The sequence below is a fragment of the Euprymna scolopes genome, chromosome 45, assembly GCF_053919585.1.
Source record: "Euprymna scolopes isolate OS-2025 chromosome 45, ASM5391958v1, whole genome shotgun sequence".
NCBI classification, from domain to species: Eukaryota; Metazoa; Mollusca; class Cephalopoda; order Sepiida; family Sepiolidae; genus Euprymna; species Euprymna scolopes.
In genome coordinates, this window is record NC_136526.1 from 446,237 (window position 1) to 461,408 (window position 15,172).

Here is a 15,172-nt window from a genome sequence, read left to right on the forward strand (position 1 = left end):
TTTAATTATTATTATTTGTACAATGTATTCTGAAAATTGGATAATTACTTGCAAATAAATTTGTATAAAATTCATGTTGAATGGAAAACAAGTTTTTTCTTCTCTTTTATTTTATACTAGCCCAGGTGTCTACCGGGTGTTTAGGGTGGGGGTGTTGAGCAAAAAAAAAATGGTAGTAGGCAAACAGCCTCAAATCCATACCACGAAGGAGGAAAAAAACATGAAAGATGTGACGTCTTTGCTGTTGCGTCCATCGCTCAAACCATAAGTCGCAAAGGTTTAAATTAAGGCTAATCAGACGAAAAGAGGGGATGACTTTGGAAAATATCGGTGCAAAAAGCAACCCCCACCATGTAGAAAAGTACCCAGTTGAGGGTGAAGGAATACATGTTTACAGCCAATTGATAATGAAGGGATCGCCTGTGTTACCGAAGATAAAAGTAAATCCTTAATCAAAAGACGAATTACTTCCCTTGTTTTAATCAAATAACATATTACTTCCCTTGTTTTAATCAAAGGACGAATTACTTCCCTTATTTTAATCAAAAGATTAATTACTTCCCTTATTTTAATCAAAAGACGAATTACGTCCCTTAGTTTAATCAAAAGATAAATTACTTCCCTTATTTTAATCAAAAAATTAATTACTTCCCTTGTTTTTATCAAAAGATGAATTACTTCCCTTATTTTAATCAAAAGACGAATTATTTTCCTTATTTTAATCAAAAGACGAATTACTTCCCTTATTTTAATCAAAAGACAAATTACTTCCCTTATTTTAATCAAAAGATAAATTACGTCCCTTATTTTAATCAAAAGATAAATTACTTCCCTTTTTTTGATCAAAAAATGAATTACTTCCCTTGTTTTAATCAAAAGATGAATTACTTCCCTTATTTTAATCAAAAGACAAATTACTTCCCTTATTTTAATCAAAAGACGAATTATTTTCCTTATTTTAATCAAAAGACGAATTACTTCCCTTATTTTAATCAAGACGAATTACTTCCCTTATTTTAATCAAAAGATAAATTACTTCCCTTATTTTAATCAAAAGACAAATTACTTCCCTTGTTTTAATCAAAAGACGAATTACTTCCCTTATTTTAATCAAAAGACGAATTGCTTCCCTTATTTTAATGAAAAGACAAATTACTTTCCTTATTTTAATCAAAAGATAAATTACTTCCCTTATTTTATTCAAAAGACAAATTACTTCCCTTATTTTTATCAAAAAATAAATTACTTCACTTATTTTGATAAAAAGACAAATTACTTCCCTTATTTTAATCAAAAGACAAATTATGTTACTTATTTTAATGAAAATACGAATTACTTCCGTTGTTTGTATCAAAAGAGCGAATTACTTTCTTTATTTTAATCAAAATACGAATTATGTTCCTTATTTTAATGAAAAGTCTCTTGTTTGTATCAAAGGACGAATCACTTTCTTTATTTTAATCAAATGACCAATTACTTTCCTTATTTTTAATCAAAGGATGTATAATTTCCCTTGTTTTAATCAAAATACGAATTACTTTCTTGTTTCGCTCTAAATACGAATTACTAACTTTGTTTAATCGAAAGACGAATTACTTTCGTTGTTTGTATCAAAGTACAAATCACTTTCTTTATTTTAATCAAATGACTAATTACTTTCGAATTTTAATCACAGGACGAATTACTTCCCTTGTTTTAATCAAACTACGAATTACTTCCCTTGTTTTAATCAAAATACGAACTACCTTCCTTCTGTTAATCAAATTACTTCCCTTATTTGTAGCGAAAGACGAATTACTTCCCTTGTTTTCATAAAAAACGAATTACATCCCTTGTTTTAATTTAAAAAAAAAAACAAAAACGAATTAATTTCCTTGTTTTAATCAAAAAACGAATTACATCCCTTGTTTTAATTAAAAAAAAAATCGAATTAATTTCCTTGTTTTAATCAAAAAACGAATTAATTTCTGTTTTAATCAAAAGACGAATTACCTCCCTTACTTTAATATTACTTCCCTTGTTTCAATTAAAGGACGAATTAGATCCCTTATTTTAATTAAAAGACGAGTTACTTTCCATATTTCAATTAAAAGAAAAATTACTTCCCTTTTTAATTAAAAGACAAATTACTTCCTTTCGTAAAGGACAAATTACATCTTATTTTAATTAAAAGAAGAGTTACATCCCCTATTTTCATCAAAAGATGAATTCTATCCCTTGTTTTAATCAAACGAATTATTTCCCTTAGAGATAAAACGAAAGTACATTTTTGTTACTCTCCGAGTTGGCTAAATAATCTAATTGATCCCCCCTGCACCTCGCATTTTCGTCGGCTAAAAATCCAACAATATATATAGTGTTATATTATGAACCCTTTTAAGAACTCAAATACACAACAACCATTGGTGTAAGCAACAGTCCGTTTTTATTTCTCTTGTTGTTCTTGCTTATGGTAGATAGATAGATAGAGAGAGAGAGAGATTGGAGGAGCGGCTAAGAGAATTATTGTGGCGTCCGCTTGGTTGACAATCAAAAATCCAACTCAATCTTTTTCCTTGTCCTATTTCCTGTCAGCTTTTCAAATGATGATTTCTTCCTGTTGGGTTCTGGCTGAGAACGGTGGCAGACCTCGTCTTGATGATTAAGCAGATTAAACAACACGCAACAGCGCAACACAAATTGTAACATATATAAGAGAATTTTAATTAATTATTTTATTTTTACAAAAACTATTCACAATATTTTACAATTTATATATATATATATATATATATATATATATATATATATATATATATATAGTTACTTGGAAGTCTTTTTTTTTTTTATAAATGTATACCTGGAATTGTGTGTGGCGTTTTCTCCGGGTGTATCTCCATTCCTTGATGATGATTTTTCCTGTTGTGTTCTGGCTGAGAAAGGTGCCAGACCTCATCTTGATCTTTAAAGCAGAGTTTAACTAATCTTAAAATAACTGCTGGGGAAGAAGATGTGCCCAACTCCTTTTCGAAGAGACAGCAATATGCATGCTCACCCCATGCTTGCTGGCTCTGAAAGATTAGTCAAAGAAAAGACGGTGGCTGGGTGCATAACCTGTTAAGTTTTGAGACATTGTGTTGAACAAAGATGGCGGCGTAGTTCAGATCAGTAACCAAGATGGAGGCATAGTTCAGATCAGTAACCAAGATGGCGGCCAAGAATTAAATGTGGTCCGTGACGTAGTAAACGACAAACTGATTGAATCTAAAATTCGACAATTTTTATAACAATTTTGGGACGTTTTCATTGGTTGTTTAGCACAGTCGTTGGTTATAAAAATGATTGGCGAATCCATTCGTCTCATAAAACACTCTTTTGATGGGATGTCTCCTAGCAGCTTCGGCTGCAGGGAGACAGGGTAGTACATGTCAAGGATTCGTCACTTGACACTCAGCCCAACAGGTGAGGAGCCGGGAACCGGCCCCACAACTGTTGGACTGAGGTACACCGCCTGGGTAATACCTAGGAGGTCCACCCTCCCAGGCGTTGCCACCGGGCTTTCCGGTGGGGCAAGTTTATTGCTTGTTGCCTGAGGCGCCCCGACCGGGGAATGCCGACGGGGTTACTCAGGCAATTTTTAAAATTGCAGGAGTGCCCCTCCTTTAGGGGAGCCTGCGGGTATCCCACTTTCCAGGCCTTGTGCCAAATATTGCCGATGTGGGCGGCAATTAAATATATACCCCCATCACAAGTCAAAAACATTCTACAGAATGAGTCATGGTGAATTGCATTATTGTCCCTTCCCCTGTATTCTTCCATGAGTGACCAAATCACTTCTCAGATAGGGGGGGGGTGACAACGCAGTGGAACTTACAACATATATATGACTTCCTCCTGTTGAGAAGGGTAACCAACCTCATCTAATTTTACTTATTTCGACATGTTAATATATAATAAACATGTGTTTTCCTAAGGATGGATAGTAAAAATCGAAACAACATGCTAGTATGTAAGAATGTTTTCACCAAAAAAATGCGTTGGAATTTGTACTAATTTCAACATGACATAAGTAGGAAAATGTTTTCACATGAAATGCAAAGATTTGAAAGATATCTAAACAACAAAAGCACTACATGATTTTACTTATTTTAACGTATTAATATATAAATGTATTTTCCTTACCAGCGACACCATTTTTTATCTACTTAACATTTTCAAGTGTTTCTTTGACCTGATGTTAAACAACCCCAAAAAACTAGAGTCGCTGGTAAGGAAAACACATTTTGATTATAGATTTGTTGTGGGACTAACGCGAGTGTTGATCCCGCAAATTCAAAAATAAGTAGTTATAAAATCAGTGATAAATAGGGGTTGAAACAATCAAGCAAAGATGACTGAGACGAATAGATAACTTAAATACAAAATTTATTTTTTTTTTTTTATAAAAGATTGTAAGAGAAGATAAGAAAGTTTCTTCTGTGACTGAGGTGATTGAATGAAAAGATGTAGAAAAGTGAAAGTTCTTGGTTAGAAATAACCAGTCTTTTTACGAAGAATTAAACAATATAAAAAGGTCCACCTCCACCGCTTACTTAGCGGAGAGATAGAAAAGGGTAATAAAAAGTCCATTAGGGTTACAAGTAGGTATCCACATGGAGGAATTAATTGTCAGGCGCGTATGTGTTTAGCGTCCAAACGTGGACGGGTCGATGTTGATGTTTACGCTATGGTGCTCAAAGGTCGACTCCCGTTTGGGCGAAAAATGCCCTTTTTATACTTGTCCGACCGGCTCCAGGGGAGGGGCCTTCAGAAAAACTTTTTTTAAATTTGTTTTCCTTGTAATCCGATTGGATGAAAATAATAACATTCTTACGACGTAAGATGCTTTAAGTGACGTCCGCACGAACAACTGAAGTTTCCTTTAAGATCCACCAAATTTGCGTGGGTGGGGAAAGGGAAATGTACGTGCAGCTGAAACGATGTTTATACATCCATGCACGCGCAACCGGGTTTTTACTGTTAAGGTAGCATGCCATTATTTTGTTGAAGTTTCCTATAGGCAAGGAAGGGTGTAAGAAAATGGCTGGCATGGCAAAATGTAAGCTACGATGTGAATGCACCGCGACATATTAATACATCGAAATAAAATAATCTAGTGCTTTTGTTGTTTAGGGATCTTTCAAATCTCCGCATTTCAAGTGAAGACATTTATTACCTATTTAATTGCCATATTGAAATTAGTATGAATTCCAATGCCTTAACTTGCTTGGCCTTTTTGGTCAAGATCAAAGTGTAGTATTTTTATCGCCGATGATGTCACGATCTTCGTGTCGGGCTCCAGAGACATTGAGGTCGTGTCGGAGGCACTCACACAGTACGAAAGAATTACAGGGGCCAAGATAAACCGCAACAAGTCGGTAGGACTGCGGTTGGGCGCATGGAGTGGCAACGCAAACCTCCCTGCGCCCTTCAGCTGGACAGATGGCCCGGTCCGGATCCTCGGCGTGTGGTTCGGACCGGGTCTCCAGCTTGACAAGAATTGGTTGGAGGTACGGTCAAAGGTGGAGGCTGCAGTCAGTTCGTGGCTTCCTAGGAAACTTTCCTTAAAGGGTAGAGCTGAGGCGTGCGCCACTTACGTCTTTCCTCTCATCCTTTACCGACTGGCCGTACTTCCCCTGCCTGCACAACACCTAAAAGCTCTCGTCGAACTCTTGTCCTCGCTCCTTTGGGACAGAGGAAGACACTGGGTGAGCAGACAGGTCTGTATTCAACGTCCGTGTGAGGGAGGCTTGGGAATGCCGGACTTGAAGTGTCATCGAGATGCTGAGAGACTGGCCTTCCTGAGCAACTATATGCAGGAGGACCAACCGTGGCACCCCGTGGTTACTGCCGCCTTCCCCGACCTCGTTCTCGACCCTTCCATCGAGAGCCGTCGCAGGCCGCGGGGAGAATCTGCCTACATGAAAGAGTGCCGAGCCGCGCTAAAACGACTACCAAGGTCCAGTGACCTTGTGACTGCTACCCGTAGGGAACTCCACAGGGATCTAGTGAGGGAGGCCGCTGACGACCCGCTATGCGCGCGTTTGGGGTGGCAGCAGAGTGAGATCCGCTCCGCGTGGAGCTGGGCGCCAGGTTCGAGTCATCTGAACAATTCGGAGTTCTCTCTGACCTGGCGATTGGCCCGAAATGCACTTCCACTCAACAACATACAATGCAGTTCTGGGTTTCTGGAGTCGCCCGATTGTCCCCGTTGTGGGACAACGGCTGTGGAAACTACGGATCACGCTTTCTTTGATTGCCGCGAACTCCGCCAGTACTGGTCGTATGTCAGTGGGGTGACGGCTCGCATCGATCCTGAGCATCCTCGCCCAATTACTGTATCCAATGTTGTGGACAACGTGAGGCCGCCGTGGGACCGGGAAAGACAAATGGTCTACGTTACGATTCTGGCCGTGGCGAGAATGGTGATTTGGACGTCGCGTCTGCAAGGTTGCCGGGGGGTGTTGTCTTTTTCTGATCAAGATCTGATCGCGTTCTTTAAACACCAACTACGGGTGAAGATCAGATGTGATAGAAGAAGGCTGCATCGCGCGGCATTTGACAGAAGATGGATACATGTGGCAAGTCTGTGTGTACGAAGAGGAGCCAAATTCGAATACGTGTTCCCCGCCTAGGTGTGGAACGCGCAGTTCTGTAAAGTTAAATTAAACAAGTAGTCTCTCAGCTAGCTGAGTGTGTGTTCCATCCCTCCCCGATTAGGAAGCCTCCAAGATCCCCATCCCCTCTTACCTGCAATTTTTGTTTTTCACCCCTTCCTCTAAATTTTACCCATCTTGGAGAAAAAGAAATACAAACTAACCTCCATCCCTTACCCACAAAATTTTCTTTTCTCCATTCACCCCCATCTAGAGGGCATCCCCACCTAGAGACTGACCCGCAGAAGCGAGGTTCCTTTTACAAACCTAGTGGAACGGGCAGTCTATCAACTAGACGGGGTTGGGAGGGTCCTACTAATCACCTTTTGTTTTTTCTTCCCCCTCCCTCGACACAAATGAATTATTGTTACCATTTTATTGTTATCTTTTTTGTTTTTACACGTCAATAAAAAATGTTTTAAAAATTGGGAGTTACTAGGACGTCCCCCAAGATGAAAGGGTGAATGCGGTATTATGGTGAAAGAAGATACTAGCTGGGAGAAACTTTTGACTTTGTTTAGTTCTGGAGCGACAAGGATGACCAACGACCCCCAAAATCCCCCCTTTTGAGTTGGCCATGTGCCTAAGTTTTTTGTTCACCGTTAATTTTACTGTATTTTTTTAACATGAATAAAAGATTTAATATCTCAAAGTGTAGTATCTGTTCTCTGATACATACACAGCGATAGGCAGTGTTGTTCTGGCGACACATTCTCGTGGCCGGCGAGCTTGTTGGGTAGCGTTCTGTCCGCACCCCCACTTTGTCTGTCTTTCTCTGCTCTCCCCCCTCCCCCACGGGGGGGGATCCGAGCTGATAATTTACGACCTTCCCGCGAGGGAGGGTCGGAAACACTTTCTCTCTTCCCTCCACTAACTTCCCACTCCCTCTCTCAGTTCTATCTCCCCTCTTGCCGCCTTTGGCGCCACTTCTTTTTGGCGCCAAAGTCGGCTCCCAATTTGGACGTCGACTCCACGTCACTCATTTTGGTGAATTTATACAGGGAAGAGAGAGCTTTTATTCAAAAATGGACACCCCCAGCCCGGGGACCACCAATACAGATACCCCCAGCCAGGAGGCTACCACAAGAAAAACTGCTCCCCAAGAGGACGGCTCCCCAACAGGGGAAGCAAAAAGCAACGGGGCATACCGCCCGGACACTAAACCAAAGGACGCCCCTCAGAAGGGAGAAAACTCACCAGCAGCTCCCCAAGAGGGCGACTCCCCAAAAAGGGGAGAAAAAACAATGTTGGACGGGGCATCCCGTTCCGGCAACAAAAATCAAGAGGCAGTAGCCCCAAAGGACGATAAGGGAGACAGTGCTCCCCAAGAGGGCGACTCCCCACAAAGGGGAGAAAAAACAATGTTGGACAGGGCATCCCGCTCTGACTACAAAAATCAAGAGGCAGTAGCCCCAAAGGACGATAAGAGAGACAGTGCTCCCCAGGAGGGCTACTGCCCCAAAAGGGGAGCAAATCAAGAAAACGAGGGGGCATACAGCCTAGACCTCCCCAAAACAAAAGGGGCAAAAGCTCCCAAGGACAATAAAGAGGACAACGCTCCCCAGGAGGCCGACTCCCCAAAAAGGGAAGTATTTCCTGGAAGAAGTATAGAGCAGGGAGAGTCGGTCCCAAAGGAAAGCGGAAAGGGAAATGCGCCTCAAAATAGCAACCCTTCCGCCAAGGAACAGCAAAAACAGTCCAACCTCACCAAAGATCCAACACCAACAAGAGGGTCGGCATGGGGGAAGACTGTAGAGAAGCAACTGTCCCCTCAAGAGTATAGAGACTTGTACTTGACCAAGTACAGACAATACATAGAGGGGGCAGAAATTAAACCAGTGCCAGGCGCTTGGGAGGCAATCGAAGACAGAGTGCTCTCCCTCATCATCTCGGATATGCCGGAAAACCGCCTCCTAGGGATGAAAAAGGAAGACATGGCAGGGCTCCTACACAAGCTAAACATCCCGGTATTATACCTGTACCAGAGGAGCTACGCCATGTGGGACATCCTCCTACCCACCAAGGAAGATGCGGAGAGACTCTCCCTACAGGAAATTAAGTATGGGAGAACAAAACTAAAGCCCGAATACCAGGGCAGGACAAGGACCCGGGTGCAGGTATTCAATGTACCTATGCAAATATCAGCAGAAATCCTGGGATCCTTCTTCACACAGTTCGGCGAGGTGGAAAAAATAACCCCAGTGCGGTCGAAAACCGGCATGCACTTGGGCAGCTACACTGTGGCCATGAGGCTAAAGAAAGAAGGCTTCCAGGCGATACCAGCACAGCTGACATTTAAGGAGGCAACTATGACAGTAGTAGTGGAGGGGCGTCGTCCGCACTGCTGGTTTTGCCAAAAACAGGGTCACATGGCCAAGAGCTGCCCTCAAAGGTCAAATCCTACTCAAGTGACACTAAAGGCGGTCCCAACCTCTGAGACAGCACCAGTGTCCAAACAGGCTGTCACAACTCCTGCAACCAGAGCACCAACCCCAGCACCGAGGAAACCCAAAACTGTGCAGGAGCCCAAAGGGGAGGAATGGATCACGGTAATGAGGCGGAAACGGAAGCCCACAATCCCATCTGCCACCGTCCCACAACCAACCCAACAACCGAGGCAGCAACAACAACAGCAGCCTCCACAACAGCCGCAGCAACAGCCATGGCAGCAGACACAGCAGCAGCAGCCAAACCAGCCGTTGAACCAGCCGCAGCAACAACATCAGCTGCCGCGGCCAATTCCACAACCAATGCCACGAAAACAGCAGCAACAACAAAAACAGCAGCAGCAGCAACAGCCAGAACAGCAGCAACAAAAACGGCTGCAGCAACCAGAAAAGCAACAGCATCAACCGGAGAAACAACAATTAGAGGAGCAGCAACAACCAACGGTCCCCACACCAATTGAGACGGGGATCAAGCGAAGAAAACACTGCTCCTCTGAGGATGAATCTGCTAGTGAGAGGGAGAGGAACTCAACCTCACCACTCCCCGGTTCATTCAAAAGAATAAAAAAGAAAAGGAAAGGGGAAGAAAAGGCAGCCCCCACTCCCTGTGAGCATACACCACCTCTAACAACAACACAACCCACTTCCACCCCCATACCACATACTGCACCAACACTAGACACCGCACTAACACCAACACCAACATCAGACACCGCACCAACACCAACACCAACATCAGACACCGCACCAACACCAGACACTGCACCAACACCAGACACTGCACCAACACCAGACACTGCACCAACACCAACACCAGACACCGCACCAACACCAACACCAGACATCACACCAACACCAGACACCGCACCAACACCAACACCAGACACCACACAGACACTCGTCCCCACACCAATGCAAATTGAGCCGCCATCCCAGAAAGAAAAGAATGAACCCGGGAGGGGGAGAGACCCTTCAGATTCTCCCACTTACGGACTCACTCCAACAGGGACTCTCGCCCTCGAAACGAGAGAGGAACTTTGTTCTGTAGACCCCCTGTCTGTGGCAATGGGCGTACCACACCGGCAGAGAAAAAATTTAAAACCTCTGCTGGACTGCCAACAGATAGGGGGAAAAGACGTTAATGTCCCCTCTAATTTCCCGGACGCCCCACGGCTAACAACTTTCGTCAGGCTTCCTGAGGCCTGCAAAACCAACGTGTGGACAATGCTGGAAGCCGCTGAAGGGGCTGGTCCGGGAATTGAACTGATTAGGAAAAATGACCCTTCCCTTGAGGAACTCGCAAAACAATGCAAGGGAAGGGTCCCAGTGTTGGTCCATCCGTCACTCTATAGGGCCCTTAAATTGACTTACCCTTTGGATGTCGGCGGCATTGTGAGAGAAGGTCAGGACATGAAAAACCTGACCACCTTGAGCATTGCACACAACGTCGGTGTCCTTTCCCCGGCTGACTTCGGAGCTGAGTGTAACACACCTTAAGGTAGGTACCATGGCTTTGAATTTGGCTAGTCTGAATGCGAGGGGCTTGAGATCATCGGGCCGGGCGGCTCGCCTCCGGCACGACCTCTTGTCCCTGGGAGTGGATGTCGCTGCGATTCAGGAGACGCATTTCGTTTCCTCTGTGGACTGTCAGGTGCTGGCCCGAGACTTTGAGGTTTTCTCAGCATATGGCAGCCCGCGGGGGAAGGGAGTTTCCGTGCTGGTTAAACGTACCCTGTCGGCGACGGTCGACGTTGTCCATAGAGATGCAGTGGGTAGGCTGGTTGTGGCCGATGTTGCCGTAAAAGATTCTGTGTTTCGGGTGATTGCGGTTCATGCGCCCAGCACCGCTCGTGAGAGGGTCTCATTCTTCAGTCAGCTTGACGCGTTTGTAGATTGTCGGAAGCGGGTAGTGCTAATGGGGGATTGGAATTCCATCTTAGACCCCGACATAGATAAGGTAGGAGGCGGAGCTAGAGGATCGGAGAGGTGCGAGTCCAGCCTGGCTGATCTGATGGCTAGATGCGGTCTGGTCGACAGGTTTCGGGTCGAGCATCCAGGGCGGGAGATGTGGACGTGGACCAATAGTGTTTCCTCCTATCCAAATACTTATTTGGACAGGATGTTAGTTAGGAGAGGCGAAGTAAACTTCTTATCTTGTCCCACGTTCACTTGGCTAGGCCAGACGGACCATAAATTAGTTATGGCCCGGCTGAAGCTAGGAAATAGGCCTAAGTTAGCGGGGTACTGGAAGTTAAACACCTCCCTTCTGGAGATACAAGACTTCCAAGATCAGTTAAGAGAATTGATTAAGAAGGCACTAGTGGGGGCGGTTACCGGGAGTAAGTGGTGGTTAGGTCTCAAAGCCAAGATCAGAAGCTTCTCCGTCAAGTATGCCCAGCGCCTCGCACTAGATAAGGCCAAGACGAAGAAGAAGCTAGAGCAGAAACTAGCCCAGGCTACGGGGGAGGGTGATAGGGTTAGTCAGGAACTAGCTAAGCAGGACCTTCTACGCGAGACTAGCGAGCGTTACGAAGGCCAAGTAGTTAGAGCTAGGCTTAGAAAGACAGGCAACGAAGCAGTCAATTCTGATGCAGACGTGCGCCGTGAGGTTTCTAGGCGTGGCTCGGACAAATACATTGCAAAAATCAAACATCCGAATGGACGCACCCTGGAATCGACTCGGGAGATCTGCGAGGGGTTTCGAGAACATTTCGAGGAGCGTTTTACGCAGCAGCCCGATCTTCCGGTCCTTGAGTTTAGCGACTATTTGGCCGACTCTCCCCGCCTCGAGGTGGCTAGAGCGGCTAGTTGCGAGGGCCGGGTGACGGAGCGGGAGGTCTTTACTGCGCTGAAGCAGGTCAGCTGTGACAGATCGCCAGGACTTGATGGTCTGCCATACGAACTGTACTTGAGGCTGTCGCCTCTTCTGACGGATATGTTCAACCATTGGTTTGCTCAGGGATCCATCCCAGGGCAGGTGACCAAGGGAGTGATCACATTGCTGAAGAAAGGTGACGGGCATGGAGGGGAAGAGTTAGACGACTACAGGCCCATAACTCTGCTAAACACAGAGTTGAAGATTTTGGCCAAGGTCCTGTCGAATCGGCTGCAGGTTGTTATCGACGAGTTGGTTGAACCGGAACAGAACTACGCTGTGAAGGGGAGATCGATTCAGAACAACTTGCACCTGATCCGCATGATCCTAGAGGGGGGAATAGATGACGACACGGAAGCCGCGCTGATAAACTTAGATCAGTCCAAAGCTTTCGATAGGGTCGACCATCGTTTCCTGGCATCTGTCTTAGAGGCCGCCGGTTTTAAACCGGACTTTTGCAAGTGGATCTCCATAATGTATCGACAGCCCATGGCTGTCGTGCAAGTGAACGGAAAGCGCTCGAAACCCTTTGTTATCTCTCGGTCGGTTCGTCAGGGTTGTCCGCTGTCGCCCCTGCTTTATGTCCTGGCTTTGGAGCCTCTTCTCCGCAAGCTGAGACATGGGGAGGCAAATTCGGCCCTGCGCGGAATGGCTCTGCCTGGCGGCACAGCTGCCAAGGTATCCGCGTTCGCCGATGATGTCACGATCTTCGTGTCGGGCTTCAGAGACATTGAGGTCGTGTCGGAGGCACTCACACAGTACGAAAGAATTACAGGGGCCAAGATAAACCGCAACAAGTCGGTAGGACTGCGGTTGGGCGCATGGAGTGGCAACGCAAACCTCCCTGCGCCCTTCAGCTGGACAGATGGCCCGGTCCGGATCCTCGGCGTGTGGTTCGGACCGGGTCTCCAGCTTGACAAGAATTGGTTGGAGGTACGGTCAAAGGTGGAGGCTGCAGTCAATTCGTGGCTTCCTAGGAAACTTTCCTTAAAGGGTAGAGCTGAGGCGTGCGCCACTTACGTCTTTCCTCTCATCCTTTACCGACTGGCCGTACTTCCCCTGCCTGCACAACACCTAAAAGCTCTTGTCGAACTCTTGTCCTCGCTCCTTTGGGACAGAGGAAGACACTGGGTGAGCAGACAGGTCTGTATTCAACGTCCGTGTGAGGGAGGCTTGGGAATGCCGGACTTGAAGTGTCATCGAGATGCTGAGAGGCTGGCCTTCCTGAGCCACTATATGCAGGAGGACCAACCGTGGCACCCCGTGGTTACTGCCGCCTTCCCCGACCTCGTTCTCGACCCTTCCATCGAGAGCCGTCGCAGGCCGCGGGGAGAATCTGCCTACATGAAAGAGTGCCGAGCCGCGCTAAAACGACTACCAAGGTCCAGTGACCTTGTGACTGCTACCCGTAGGGAACTCCACAGGGATCTAGTTAAGGGGGCCGCTGACGACCCGCTATGCGCGCGTTTGGGGTGGCAGCAGAGTGAGATCCGCTCCGCGTGGAGCTGGGCGCCAGGTTCGAGTCATCTGAACAATTCGGAGTTCTCTCTGACCTGGCGATTGGCCCGAAATGCACTTCCACTCAACAACATACAATGCAGTTCTGGGTTTCTGGAGTCGCCTGATTGTCCCCGTTGTGGGACAACGGCTGTGGAAACTACGGATCACGCTTTCTTCGATTGCCGCGAACTCCGCCAGTACTGGTCGTATGTCAGTGGGGTGACGGCTCGCATCGATCCTGAGCATCCTCGCCCAATTACTGTATCCAATGTTGTGGACAACGTGAGGCCGCCGTGGGACCGGGAAAGACAAATGGTCTACGTTACGATTCTGGCCGTGGCGAGAATGGTGATTTGGACGTCGCGTCTGCAAGGTTGCCGGGGGGTGTTGTCTTTTCCTGATCAAGATCTGATCGCGTTCTTTAAACACCAACTACGGGTGAAGATCAGATGTGATAGAAGAAGGCTGCATCGCGCGGCATTTGACAGAAGATGGATACATGTGGCAAGTCTGTGTGTACGAAGAGGAGCCAAATTTGAATACGTGTTCCCCGCCTAGGTGTGGAACGCGCAGTTCTGTAAAGTTAAATTAAACAAGTAGTCTCTCAGCTAGCTGAGTGTGTGTTCCATCCCTCCCCGATTAGGAAGCCTCCAAGATCCCCATCCCCTCTTACCTGCAATTTTTGTTTTCACCCCTTCCTCTAAATTTTACCCATCTTGGAGAAAAAGAAATACAAACTAACCTCCATCCCTTACCCACAAAATTTTCTTTTCTCCATTCACCCCCATCTAGAGGGCATCCCCACCTAGAGACTGACCCGCAGAAGCGAGGTTCCTTTTACAAACCTAGTGGAACGGGCAGTCTATCAACTAGACGGGGCTGGGAGGGTCCTACTAATCACCTTTTGTTTTTTCTTCCCCCTCCCTCGACACAAATGAATTATTGTTACCATTTTATTGTTATCTTTTTTGTTTTTACACGTCAATAAAAAATGTTTTAAAAATTGGGAGTTACTAGGACGTCCCCCAATATGAAAGGGTGAATGCGGTATTATGGTGAAAGAAGATACTAGCTGGGAGAAACTTTTGACTTTGTTTAGTTCTGGAGTGACAAGGATGACCAACGACCCCCAAAATCCCCCCTTTTGAGTTGGCCATGTGCCTAAGTTTTTTTGTTCATCGTTGATTTTTTTTTTTTTCTGTATTTTTTTTTAACATGAATAAAAGATTTAATATCTCAAAGTGTAGTATCTGTTCCCTCAGTTACTAAACTTGACCCACCACCGGGCTTTCGGGCTAGGTTAAGGTGTTTTTTCTTACTAACTTTTGTTAGCAAGGACCGACCCCCTCCTTTGGGGAGTCAGGACCTAGAGGACCGACTCCACATTTGTGGGAGCTTGGACCCGGAAACCGATCCCCTCTTTTGGGAGACTGGAATCTCGGGACCAACACCACTATCGCTGGTAGTTGAGACCTTCTTTTTTCATTTGTTGTTTTTGCATGTTGTTTTTTCTTCGTTTCGGTCTCACTTCTCGAGACTGGGATGGTCTAATTTCTCAACACTTAATTGCCTGAGCAGCACTCTGACCTGCCAGGCCCAAACTTTGTCTATCTTCGCTGCTCTCCCAGTGGATCGAGCAGACAGGGTTCTCTTTCTCGCTTCCGTTGGGGTAAGTT